This window comes from Belonocnema kinseyi, chromosome 5 (genome assembly GCF_010883055.1).
Source record: "Belonocnema kinseyi isolate 2016_QV_RU_SX_M_011 chromosome 5, B_treatae_v1, whole genome shotgun sequence".
In the NCBI taxonomy this organism is placed as follows: Eukaryota; Metazoa; Arthropoda; class Insecta; order Hymenoptera; family Cynipidae; genus Belonocnema; species Belonocnema kinseyi.
This window is the reverse complement of record NC_046661.1, coordinates 104,033,736-104,044,906: the sequence shown is the minus strand read 5'-3', so window position 1 is coordinate 104,044,906 and position 11,171 is coordinate 104,033,736. Positions and strand designations below refer to the sequence as shown.

At 29.9% G+C, this 11,171-nt stretch overlaps 1 protein-coding gene across 1 annotated transcript in view; it reads left to right on the top strand.

The window, feature by feature from the left end:
- Window positions 1-11,171, top strand: part of LOC117173813 (lutropin-choriogonadotropic hormone receptor) — a 131,496-nt gene that overhangs the window by 61,564 nt on the left and 58,761 nt on the right. The window lies entirely within an intron of this gene.

The following is an 11,171-nucleotide window of genomic DNA, read 5'->3' as shown; positions in this document are numbered from 1 at the left end:
AAATGTTATAATAACAGAATATCAATGTGGTTCCAAGAAAATTTGTAGATATAATTTAGGCGAAAACCCATGTGCGAATTGCCGGAGCTGAATAGACGGCCCAGTGTTGGTCCAATTTTAGTAGCCATAGGTTGGCTAAAGATATTGGGCCAATATCGGCATTTTAATCGGCCCAGTGTTGAGCAATTGATGGCAGCCTATATTGGCTATTCATATTTGCCGATACTTGCCAAGTCTCACTTTTAGTGGGGGGTACCATGTTGCACGAATAAGCCAAAGTCTCGCTCAGTGACTGCACATTACTTGGCCAAGTTCACTTTTACCACGGCAAACCATGTTTTATTTAAATCGGCCCAATTTTGAGCCAGTGCTGGCAGCCTACTTTGACTATTTATATTTGCCGATCCTCCACCGATGCTTGGCCCAGCATCGGCACTTTTTCGCGCCAAGTCTCACTTTTAGGACGTAAAAATAAAACTTATACAAAAGATAAAAAAAATTTTATTGAAAAATTGTCAAAGTTCACGATGAAATTTTTTATGTTCTGTCATTAAAATTTTTTAATGTTTATGAAAAATTACCTTTCCTGTCATTGCAAAAAGTTGTAAAGAGGCTAGAACAGAATAAAGAAATATTATGTGAAGAAAAATTGTAATCGATTTAAATTATTTATTTAAAAGTTATGGCATTGATATTTCTGTTAACAGTTCGTGTATTTTATATTACTATTACGCGGCATAATAATAAATAATTAGAAAAAGAGAGCTTAAAATTTGGTTCATTAACTGTTCTAAACTGTAGATTATGAGGATGGCTTTTTCACAGAGTTTCAACTTCTCGGTTTAGCGCAGTGGTTAGCACTAAGCACTCCCCACTGCCAGGCGATATATTTAGGTATATAGATGTAGGTTCGATACCCCGTGGCGTTAGAAATTTTATTTGTAAAATAATGTTCAAAATGTAATATATGTATTCAAACTAAATAGAACCATTAATATTTAAATTCAAAGTACTCGAAATAAATTAATATTTATCTTTTAAATACCTTTTTTTCATGTCCTTAGTCGTTAAAATTAACCAAAATGTTTAAATGAAATTTCAGTTTCTGAAACTGTATATAATATTTGAACGATATGCGCAGTTGTATAATGGTGAATGGATAAAGCAGATGCGTCCTAAGAAAAATTCAATGATTTTTTATCAGTTTTTAAATTAACTCCGGCATCTATGTTGGTCCAGCATTGGTACTCAGTGTTGGGCCGACAATGGCAGCCAAACCTTGGCTGCCAAGTCAAGGCCATAGTTATCATTCCGTCATTGGCGCGCTAATAGCAGCCGAGTTTCGGCAATATTTTTGCCGACTATGGTGCAAGGTTGGGCCGCATATGACTTCGCACTTGGGGTAGTATAAAAACTTATCAAATGAAATATAAAAGGGTGAAATTCCAGAAAAAGAATAGGTTGCAAAATAATACAAGATAGAAACAGATAGGATTCACTGCAGGAAGATTAAATAAAAACTCATAAAATCTGATTAGGAATCCATAGCATTTTTTGAAACAGAAATAAATGAGTATAGCATTAATATCAATATAATAGAACAGGATTAGATTTGATTCTTGGAATGTAAAATGTTGAATCAAATAAAGGTTATTGAGTCGGATAGGAAATGACTAAATTGATGAAAATGATAAAAGGAGCCGGAAATACGTTGATGAAAAAGGAGTAGGATTGAAAGAGCTAAAACTGGAGAGAAAATAATAGAGTTTTTGAAAAATGTTTGAATAAGAAATGCGTACAATAATTGGTTTCACGCAGGGGCCGACCCAGAAAAATATTTCCAGGGAGGGGGCAAAAATATATGTATATCCCATACATAGCTTAACGGCGTCGGCCTTTAATACGAAAGGCCAAAAGTTTCGGGGGGGGGGGGGGGGGGGGGGGGGGGGGGGGTGAACACCCTAAACACCTACCCTGGATCCGCCACTGGTTTCACGAATTAATGTAATAAGAATTAGACAGAAATGTCAGTAGAATCCTAAAATTGTACTTTTTAATAATATCTGATACCCAAGAATCTTATTTTAGCACATATGACTTTTCAGTAACACTATAAAAATTATAAAACTGATACAAGAACTTTTCTCCAGGGATTACCTATATCAGTGACATTGAATAAGATAATTATGCGGCTTAATATTTCCGTGAAAATCGAGCGAATGGAGAAAGTAGACTATTTTTTCTTCTCGCCGTGATGTGCTACTAAGAGATCGCATTTACCACAATATTTTCAACACCACGTGCCCCGAATTCGAGCAGCAGTCCAAATGAAATGGGCGCAGTTGTACATCACAGAAATATAAGCGAAATCAAGAAAAAAAATTCAAGAAACTGGAAAAAGCCGAGCGAATAAATCTCTCTCGAGCTCACTAGTCGCGCAGCCAAAGTTATAAATGAAAGTCACTATTTATTGATAATATATAGGTATAATAATAATAATAGAAATAATAGAGAGTGAATCGGAGAGAGGCTATTCAATTTTTGAAAATAATTCACTAGCTATATTCGGATAAACGGTGCAATAATCACCTACGGTTGCCTTTGATTTATAAATATGATGACCAAAATACTTGTGATTAATAAACGAGATTATAAATTGGAACTGAAAAAGAAATAAATGTTTTCATAACGCATGCACGATTTCAGCCGTTTTCCATGCATATGAAGCGCAGCTGAAGTCCTCGTTTTCAATCTCAAGGGAATGAAAAGTACTTTTCAATCGCAAGGGAATGGAAATTACTTTTCGGTCCCTAGGGACTGAAAAACAGAACTTGAGCGGTGTATAATGAAAATGATTAAGCGATCAGTTGATAGCGCTGACAGATATTATTTGGCAGTATGGAAGAACTTAAAGCGATAAGTTACCCTGAATCACCAATAAATTCATACCATTAACTATTGTTAACTACCATAATTTACCTTAAATTACCGAAAATGTTGGGATATTCTGAATTTCCGTAAATTCATAAAATTTCAGAACCTTTCAATATCTGAAAAATTTAAAAAAATTACAAAAATTATCAAAAAAATTTTATTTATAATTTTACTATAAATTTTCAAAACGGTCTTGTTTTGTAGTAATTCATAAATTCACCTGGAACTTTGAAAATTATTTACATTCTTTGTAATTTATACATTTGCCATGAATTTCCAAAATTTCTGTAATTTTCACATTTTTTTGTTAATTTACAAATATCAACTGAAATTTATGAAATGTACCATTTTCACAGATTTCCTAAATTCATGATAATGTACTATTATAATTTTTCTATATGACTAAAACACTTGTGATTTATAACCGAAATAAAATTGGCACTAAAAAGAAATAAACGTTTTCATTAGCGAATAACTCAGAGAAAGGACAATTTCGCAAGAACATTTACATTGCCATAGATAACCATAAATCACCGAAAAATTGCGGAATTTTTTTATGCTCTGAATATCTGTAAATTTTGAAAATATTTCAAATTCCAAAAAAGAACTCAATTTTTTGAATTTATAAATTTACAATAAATTTCAAAAATTTCTTAAATTTTATTAAAATCTTAGGTATTTTATAAATCTGCAGTAAATTAAAAAAATTTGTAGTTTGCCAAAAGTTCTTAAATTCATAATAATATCCTATTATGATATTACCATACCAAATGAAGTGATTGGAGCACTAAAGAGAGGATAACTCAGTGAAAGGTAAATTTCCCGAGTGCATTGCCATGCCCATAATTTATTATAAATGATCATAAATTACATAAAATATCATTAAAAATTCAAAAGTTTCAGAACCCTTCAAACTTTAAAAAATGTTAAAACGTCAAAAATGATAGTAACTTATAAACTTACCATAGATTATAAAAAATATCGTAGTTTTATCGCATTTTTTGGTAATTGTAAATCCACTATAAATTTAAAAAATTTTTTTTTTTTCAGAATGTTACTATATTCTCATGTTACTATAGGAAATGAAGTGAATGGGGCACTAAAAAGCGAATAATTCAAAGAAAGACATATTTCGCGAGTTTATTTGAATTACCACAATTTATCATAAGTTGGCATAAAATAACATAACTTGCTATAAATTATCAAAAAGTTTCTGGAAATTTTTTGATATTCTGAATTTCCATAAATTTCCAATATTTCTAAATTATTTAAAAATAATTTTCTGAAAATTCGACCCCCCCTCCTACGGAACACTTTTTCCTTAGTAATTTTATGTAAATTTAACATTGGCGTAACGCTCGATCCAGCCCCTCCCCCCGTTGCGCATTTTTTGAACGGCCCCAAAATTTCAAAAGACTTCAAACTGTGAAAAAATTGCAAAATATTTAAAATTTGAAAAATTATTAAAACTTATGTAATTTGATTATATTTTTAGTAATTTATAAGTCCAGTAAATATAAAAAATTCGTAATTAGCTAAAATGTAACAAATTGGCTAAATTCATAATAATGTACTATTATCATGTGACTATACGAAATTAAGTGAATGGGCCACTAAAGAGCGAATAATTCAGAGAAAGGCCAATTTCGCGAGTTTATTTGCATTACGAATCGCTCATTATCGCCGGCTGAGCGCATTCACTAAGCGCTTGTAAACAGTGGTATAGTGACTACAGTGCGATGGTAACGACCACTCACAGATTTACAAGCTCCGGAGATGAGGGAGAAGAGACTTGCTTTCGAGTGCCGTATCGGCGCGGACATTCCTGAAGTGCATATTATTAGCTCGATCGTAATGAATCCGTTAAGTATAGCACAGAGCGCTTCGCCGTTTTCTACTCCACTTATAGCGCCGACGCTGCGCTGCGCTGGAAAGACAGAGTCTTGGGATAGAAAAATTGGCTGAACCAAATGCAAAGTATATCTGAAATCGCGTGGCGGCAATGCAATAAATTTCATGTATTCACCAGAAATGAGTTTATTCAAGTTGGACAAAAAATCTCCAAATCCAGTGCCAGAATGGGCCATTTCCTCTTCCGCAGAATTATTAATAGCCAATCTGTTCCTTGCTTCCTTTTTCCTACGCAATTTGCCAATTTATTTTTATTTTCAATTTATGTCCCAGCTGCTCAACCATAACTTACTGTGGGGATTTAACGAGTTTAGAGCTAACGTAGGTGCCATGGAAGAGTTACTCAAAGGTTTTGTCGATTTAAATTTGGGAAATTTTACAGCTGACATCTGGCTACTTGTATCAGTGAAAATTTACTAGGAAATAAGTGTCTATTCACTGAATTTCTAGTCAAAATCAGTTATTAGTAAAAAAAAAGTTTCTATTATTTCAGTGATGTTTACTGATTCTTCAGTGAATTTCTACTAATTTATGTAGGTACCACAAAATTGGAACTAATTCGGTTTACAGTTGAAAATTCACTGAGATTCAATGCATTTTTAAAATATTTTTACAGTGATGAAATTTATTGAAAAACGTACCAGTAAGTGATACTGGATTAGTGAGGTTTGAGTATGACAATTAAACTCAAATCGATACCGACTCATTCAGTCAACGAATTGTTACTATTTAAATGAATCAAATTAGTTTACTATTGACTTCTGGTTACTTCTATCAGAGACAATTATTTACTGCGAAATAAGTGACTATTCACAGAAATTCTAGTAAAAATGAGTTCTCAGTGAAATAATTTGCTATTCTTTCAGTAAAACTGAAACTAATTCAGGTTTTGAGAAATTCATTATGACTGATTCCTCACAAAATTTCACTGGAAATCGGTTACGTACTTCTGGTTACCTCAAACACTTCTTTTACGTCATTTTTGTAAATTAAAAAACGAAATACGAGCAAAACTCCTTGAAGTTATGGATTTTCACTGCGAATCAGTTATTCTTTTCTCATAATTTCAATTCGTGATAATTCAATATGAATCAGTGAAAATTTTACCGAAATTCTGTCGTACTGATTTACCCAGTTAAAAACGATTGCAAGCTTTAGTGATCCTCTTTTTAAATTCCAGTCGTTTCTAACTGATGCAATTAGTGATTCATAGTGACATTTCTCTGATTCAAGTTCAAATACAAGCTATTTTATTTAATATTAAGGAACTTTATGAAACTGATGGTATAGTGCATTTTTTAAAACTTAAATAAGAATCCTGAGTAGATTTGTCTTGAAAATCTGAGATTTAGACGTAAATTTGATATCCATATACATCTAACAGGGGTAGAAAAGACTTATTTACCGGAAAACAGTTGAAGTGAAGCGACCTAATGCCTATTCGTCTTTCAAGTTGGACTTTATATGTACCACCCATACAAACACTTTCATATATCTATATATAAACATTTGTGTCTTTAACAGTGACTTACCTAACACGCAAGAGCGATAACGTGCTTTAGGGGTTCATGGTATAATTTATCAGTCGAGATCTTCAACATTGGGGCAGTAACTTTTATACTTTGAGCCGGATGTATCATAACTCTTGGCAAATCAAAAATCAAAATTAGGGTTCGAGTGCCCTTTAGAAAAAATATAAAGTTCCAAGATTGGTCTTATTTTTCGCAATAAAATTGTTTCCTGCAGTCGTGCTCCTTTATCTCTTTTAACATTTCTATAATTACATACGGATACATTTATTATTCAAAAAAAGTTGAGGGAATGTTTAATTTGCATTATCGACCATGATAAAAATGTACATGCCCTAATTCTATCTCTATCGCAGTCTAATTCTATCTAATTCTAATTCTAATTCTATCTCTTTGGCAGTGTATTGCATTTTTTTATCATAATGAATTTTGCAAATTAATATTTTAAAGATGTACACTTTTTATAAAAACACGTAAAATTGATTTTCGATCGAAATCAGAAGAATTCATAATAAGACGGTTTTACAGTCAAGACTTTAAAGAATCGAAGAAAATTGTGAGAAAATATTGAAAGCAACTTAATTCCTCAAGAAACATAATCTGTCAGGGGGCAAAATTTTAATAGATATTAAAAAAAAATTTCAATTTCTCAATTCAAAAGTAGGAATTAGATGATAAAAGGCAAATTATAGAACTTCTTTTTAATATTTTTATACAATTTAAATAGCCATATTCAATGATTAAGTTGCAGTAAATAGAAGTAACTGATTTGTCTCCTTTGATCTTTTTGTAGAAAATGAATCTTTTTGGTTGAACATTGATCTTTTTCGTTAAAAATTCATTTCTTTGGATGAAAATTAAATATTTTGTTAAAAATTCATTACCTTTCATTTTATGAAAAATTGTGAATTATAACTTTGTTGTAATTTATTTATCATTTTAGTTAAAAATTTATCTCTGTGGTAGAAAATTTAAATGTTTTGTTGAAAAATCGTGGTTTTTTTTTGTTAAAAATAAATTTTTTATTGAAGATGTAACGGTTCTATTTTTTGTTCAAAATTAACATTCTTGGTTTCAAATTAAACTATGATTAAAAATACATGTAGTACGTTAAAAGTTTATTTTTTCTGGTAGGAAATTATTCTCAGTGGAAATTTTAGTTTAGTTTTTGTTTGAAAATTGTACTACTTGGTTGAAAGTTATATTGCTTTGTTAAAAATTCCATCTTCTAGCTGATCATTAATCGTCTTAGTTGAAAATTAATCTCATTGGTGAAAAATATAAGTATTTTATTTAGGAATTTGCTTTTTTCGTTAAAAATAAAGGTTTTTTATGTGAATTTTCAAATTTTCGTTTGAAGATTGTTTTATTCTGCAGAATATTCGTCATTGTTGGTATAATGTTAATATTCTTAGTTGAAAATTCATATTTCTTGTAAAAAATTAATTTTTTTAATTGAAAATTGTAATATTCCATATTTTGTTGAAATATATATATTTTTGGTTGGAAATGCAACAGACTGGATCAATTAAAATAACTAATTTTATCAGTGAAACAAGTTGACTGATTCGAAATGTCCCTTTTGACAAATTTGCCAGTCCTTGAATTCGCATTATTTTATTCTACCACAATTGACTTATAATCAGTAAAAATTGACTGATTTAAGTTTATAGTGTATGAATAATTCATTTTTTAACCTGTATTAAATTTGATAACACGATGACATGATTTGATATTAATGGCACTTTTTCCCCATTACGAAGAGCGAACTTTTATTTGAAATTACTGGCCCCTTTTCCAGGAAAAGCGTAGCTAGGAATCGATGTATCGCGCGAGTTGAAATGTTAATAAATATAGGTTCTTCGTCACGTCTCGGTAATTTGTAAGCGCTCGTGAAAAAATTAATGATTTCAGATGAGATTGTAAGCAACCGTGACGTTCGTGCAAACTGCGCTAAGAGAATGATTAATGATCTCGGTACCTTACATTTTAATGAACAATTGATCCCGTAAAAAGAATTTTTCTGATGTCAGGTAATTATCAATGATTCTTTAGAGGCACAGAACACCGACTGACATCGGAGTAATGTTTGACAGAACTTTATATTATTTCTTGATGACTGAAAAATCCTCGGAAAAATTATTCTTTCAAGAATTTATAAAATTTTTAAATAAAGAATTGCTAAGTCTATTTTTATCAGGAGATTGTGATAATTACACTCTAAATTTGAATATTCAAAACCCACTGACCCGAAGTCAAATTTGACTGATTAAAAAAATGCGAATTCGAGAACTGATAAATCAGTAAAAAGTGACTTTTAATATCAGTCAATATTGAATCATTGAATAAATCTGTCAATTTAAATAATTTAATCTTTAGCCATTTTTCACTAAAAATATCAATTTTCAACCAAAAATGTTGAAATGAAACTTTTAATTTTAAAATTAATTCTCAACAAAAAAAAGTTTTTAATAAAATAATTCAATTTTTAACCAAATGCGTGAGTTTTTAACCAAAAATGACGAATTAAAAAAAAAAAGAATAAATTTTCAACTAATATTATGAGTCTTGAACAACAACAACAGGAATTTTAAACAAAGTAACTTAACTTTCAACTGAGCAATAAAGTATGAAATTAAAAAAAACGTTAAATTCTCAATCCAAAAAAATATTAGCTAATATTTGAAACAAAAAAGATTTTAATTCTAAATAAAAAGCATTTGAATTTTTAACGACAAAAAAGTTTTGATTATAAAACAAAAATAGGTGATATTTTGATCAAAAAAGGTTGAAATTCAACCAAAAAACGAATTTTCAATCAAAATTGTTGAATTGATAATCCAGCACTTCATTTTTTAACCAAAAGTATAAATTCTTAACAAAAAATGTAATGGTTGATATTTCAAGTAATTTTTTATTTTATTTAAAAAAAATCAAAAACGGTTGAATTCAATTAGAAAGATGAATTATTTTGAACCAAGAATATTTATTTTACACCAATAAAGACGAATGTATCTGATCATTTTCAATAATATAACCAGGAACTTTTACCAATTAAATCATTCATTTTGATTGATCTAATCCGTGACTTTTAATGTGTCAATTAGTCTATTATAGTTAAATTTAATAATTTATTAATGTAGAGTTTTATCTGAAGAATTTCAGGTTAGAAGTAATTTTGTATAAGTATTATAGCAGACTAATCAATTACTATTATTACCGAAAATCAGTAATTTAATGTGACTATTTAATTCTGTCAGCAATAATGACTGATTCTCCTATTAAAGTGAATGTTTTTCAGTAGAAATGACTGATATTTCAGTAAAAATAGTGAATGGCCTCTTGCAAAATTTACATTAAATTTTTCTATTTTGCCTACTGCAATAAGTTTATAAACTTTTTGTAATTATTAATTTGGGAGATGAAATTTTATATTGTTCTGATTTTCTGATTTTTATGACTACTTTGCGAAAGATAAAATATCTATTTGTTGTAATTATAATTCTACTGTCCATTTAGATGGATGGTTTTCAGATGTTTGAGGTTTCTCGTCCGATCACGGAAGTTAAGAAAAAGCGCTTGGTTCGTATTTCTCGGATAGGGAGCTGTCATATTAGATCAGGTTGATTTATATCAGCCTTTTCAATACCCTTCACTCGAGAAAAAATATACTAATTGGAATTATTACTTTCATTGGGATGGTAGGAAAAACGAAGATAGAATTTCTGAAAATTTCTAAAGAGTTTTACAAGGTTTTGGTTAAATTATTTTATTGCTAATGTTATTAACATTTTTTTAAATCTTAAATTGTGAAGCGCGACACTATTTTTACATTATTGTAATATAATTCAAAAATATTATTGTGATATTTATAATTACATGTCACTTTATATTTAATTTTCAAAATGCTAATTTTGATTATACTCTAAATATAAAAATACTCATTTCTGAAAGTTTCGAGTGCCAAATGTTTAAGGTCAAACAAATAAATTTTAACGTTTACTTTTTGAATTGTCTAATTTTCAATCTTTGAATGAAAAATCGTAAAATATTGAGTATAATATTGGCAATTTTAACTGGCTAATGATGTCATTTTTTACTGAAAAACGAGTGAAAAGTATTAGAATTTTAGTCAATAATCACTGATTTTTTAATAGATTTACACTGATTGAGGTACGTTACTAATTCTGAGTGAGCTGAATTAATATTCTAGAAATTTATTAAAAGAATTATATTCTTTGAATCTATTAAGCAGTTTTTGAAATACGCATTTTTAAAGTAATATTTTAAGATTTTTTAAAATTGTCTGGAAGAGGCGGAGAGATGAGTTCTCTATATGAATTTATAGTAGAGCATGAACTAAATTCGAATCCTCTTCTGAATTTGACTTTTTTCAGTTTTATTTTGGGGTTTTCATATTTTAAATATTTCTAATTAATAATTTTTTTAGACATCACTAATTTAAAAAAATGATGTTTTAAAGAAACTATACCCAGGTGACAGTTATTATTATAGTCTTGAGAGAATGCCAAATGAACGACTAACGAAACAAGTGTATCAAGGTAAAGTAAATGGCAGCGTGCCCAGAGGTAGACCGCGGAAAGAATGGTTAGAATGTGTGAATGAGAGCCTACTTAGAAGAGACATAAGAAGTCACAGAAACACGAGAGCCTGCATGAAAAAATGCATGGACATAAAGAAGCTAGAGAAGTATGCCAGGACAGGAAAGAATGGCGGAAAATAGTTAATAAAAAGAGTGTCAGTAGAGTGAACGACGCCTGAAACAAAGACCTTGGC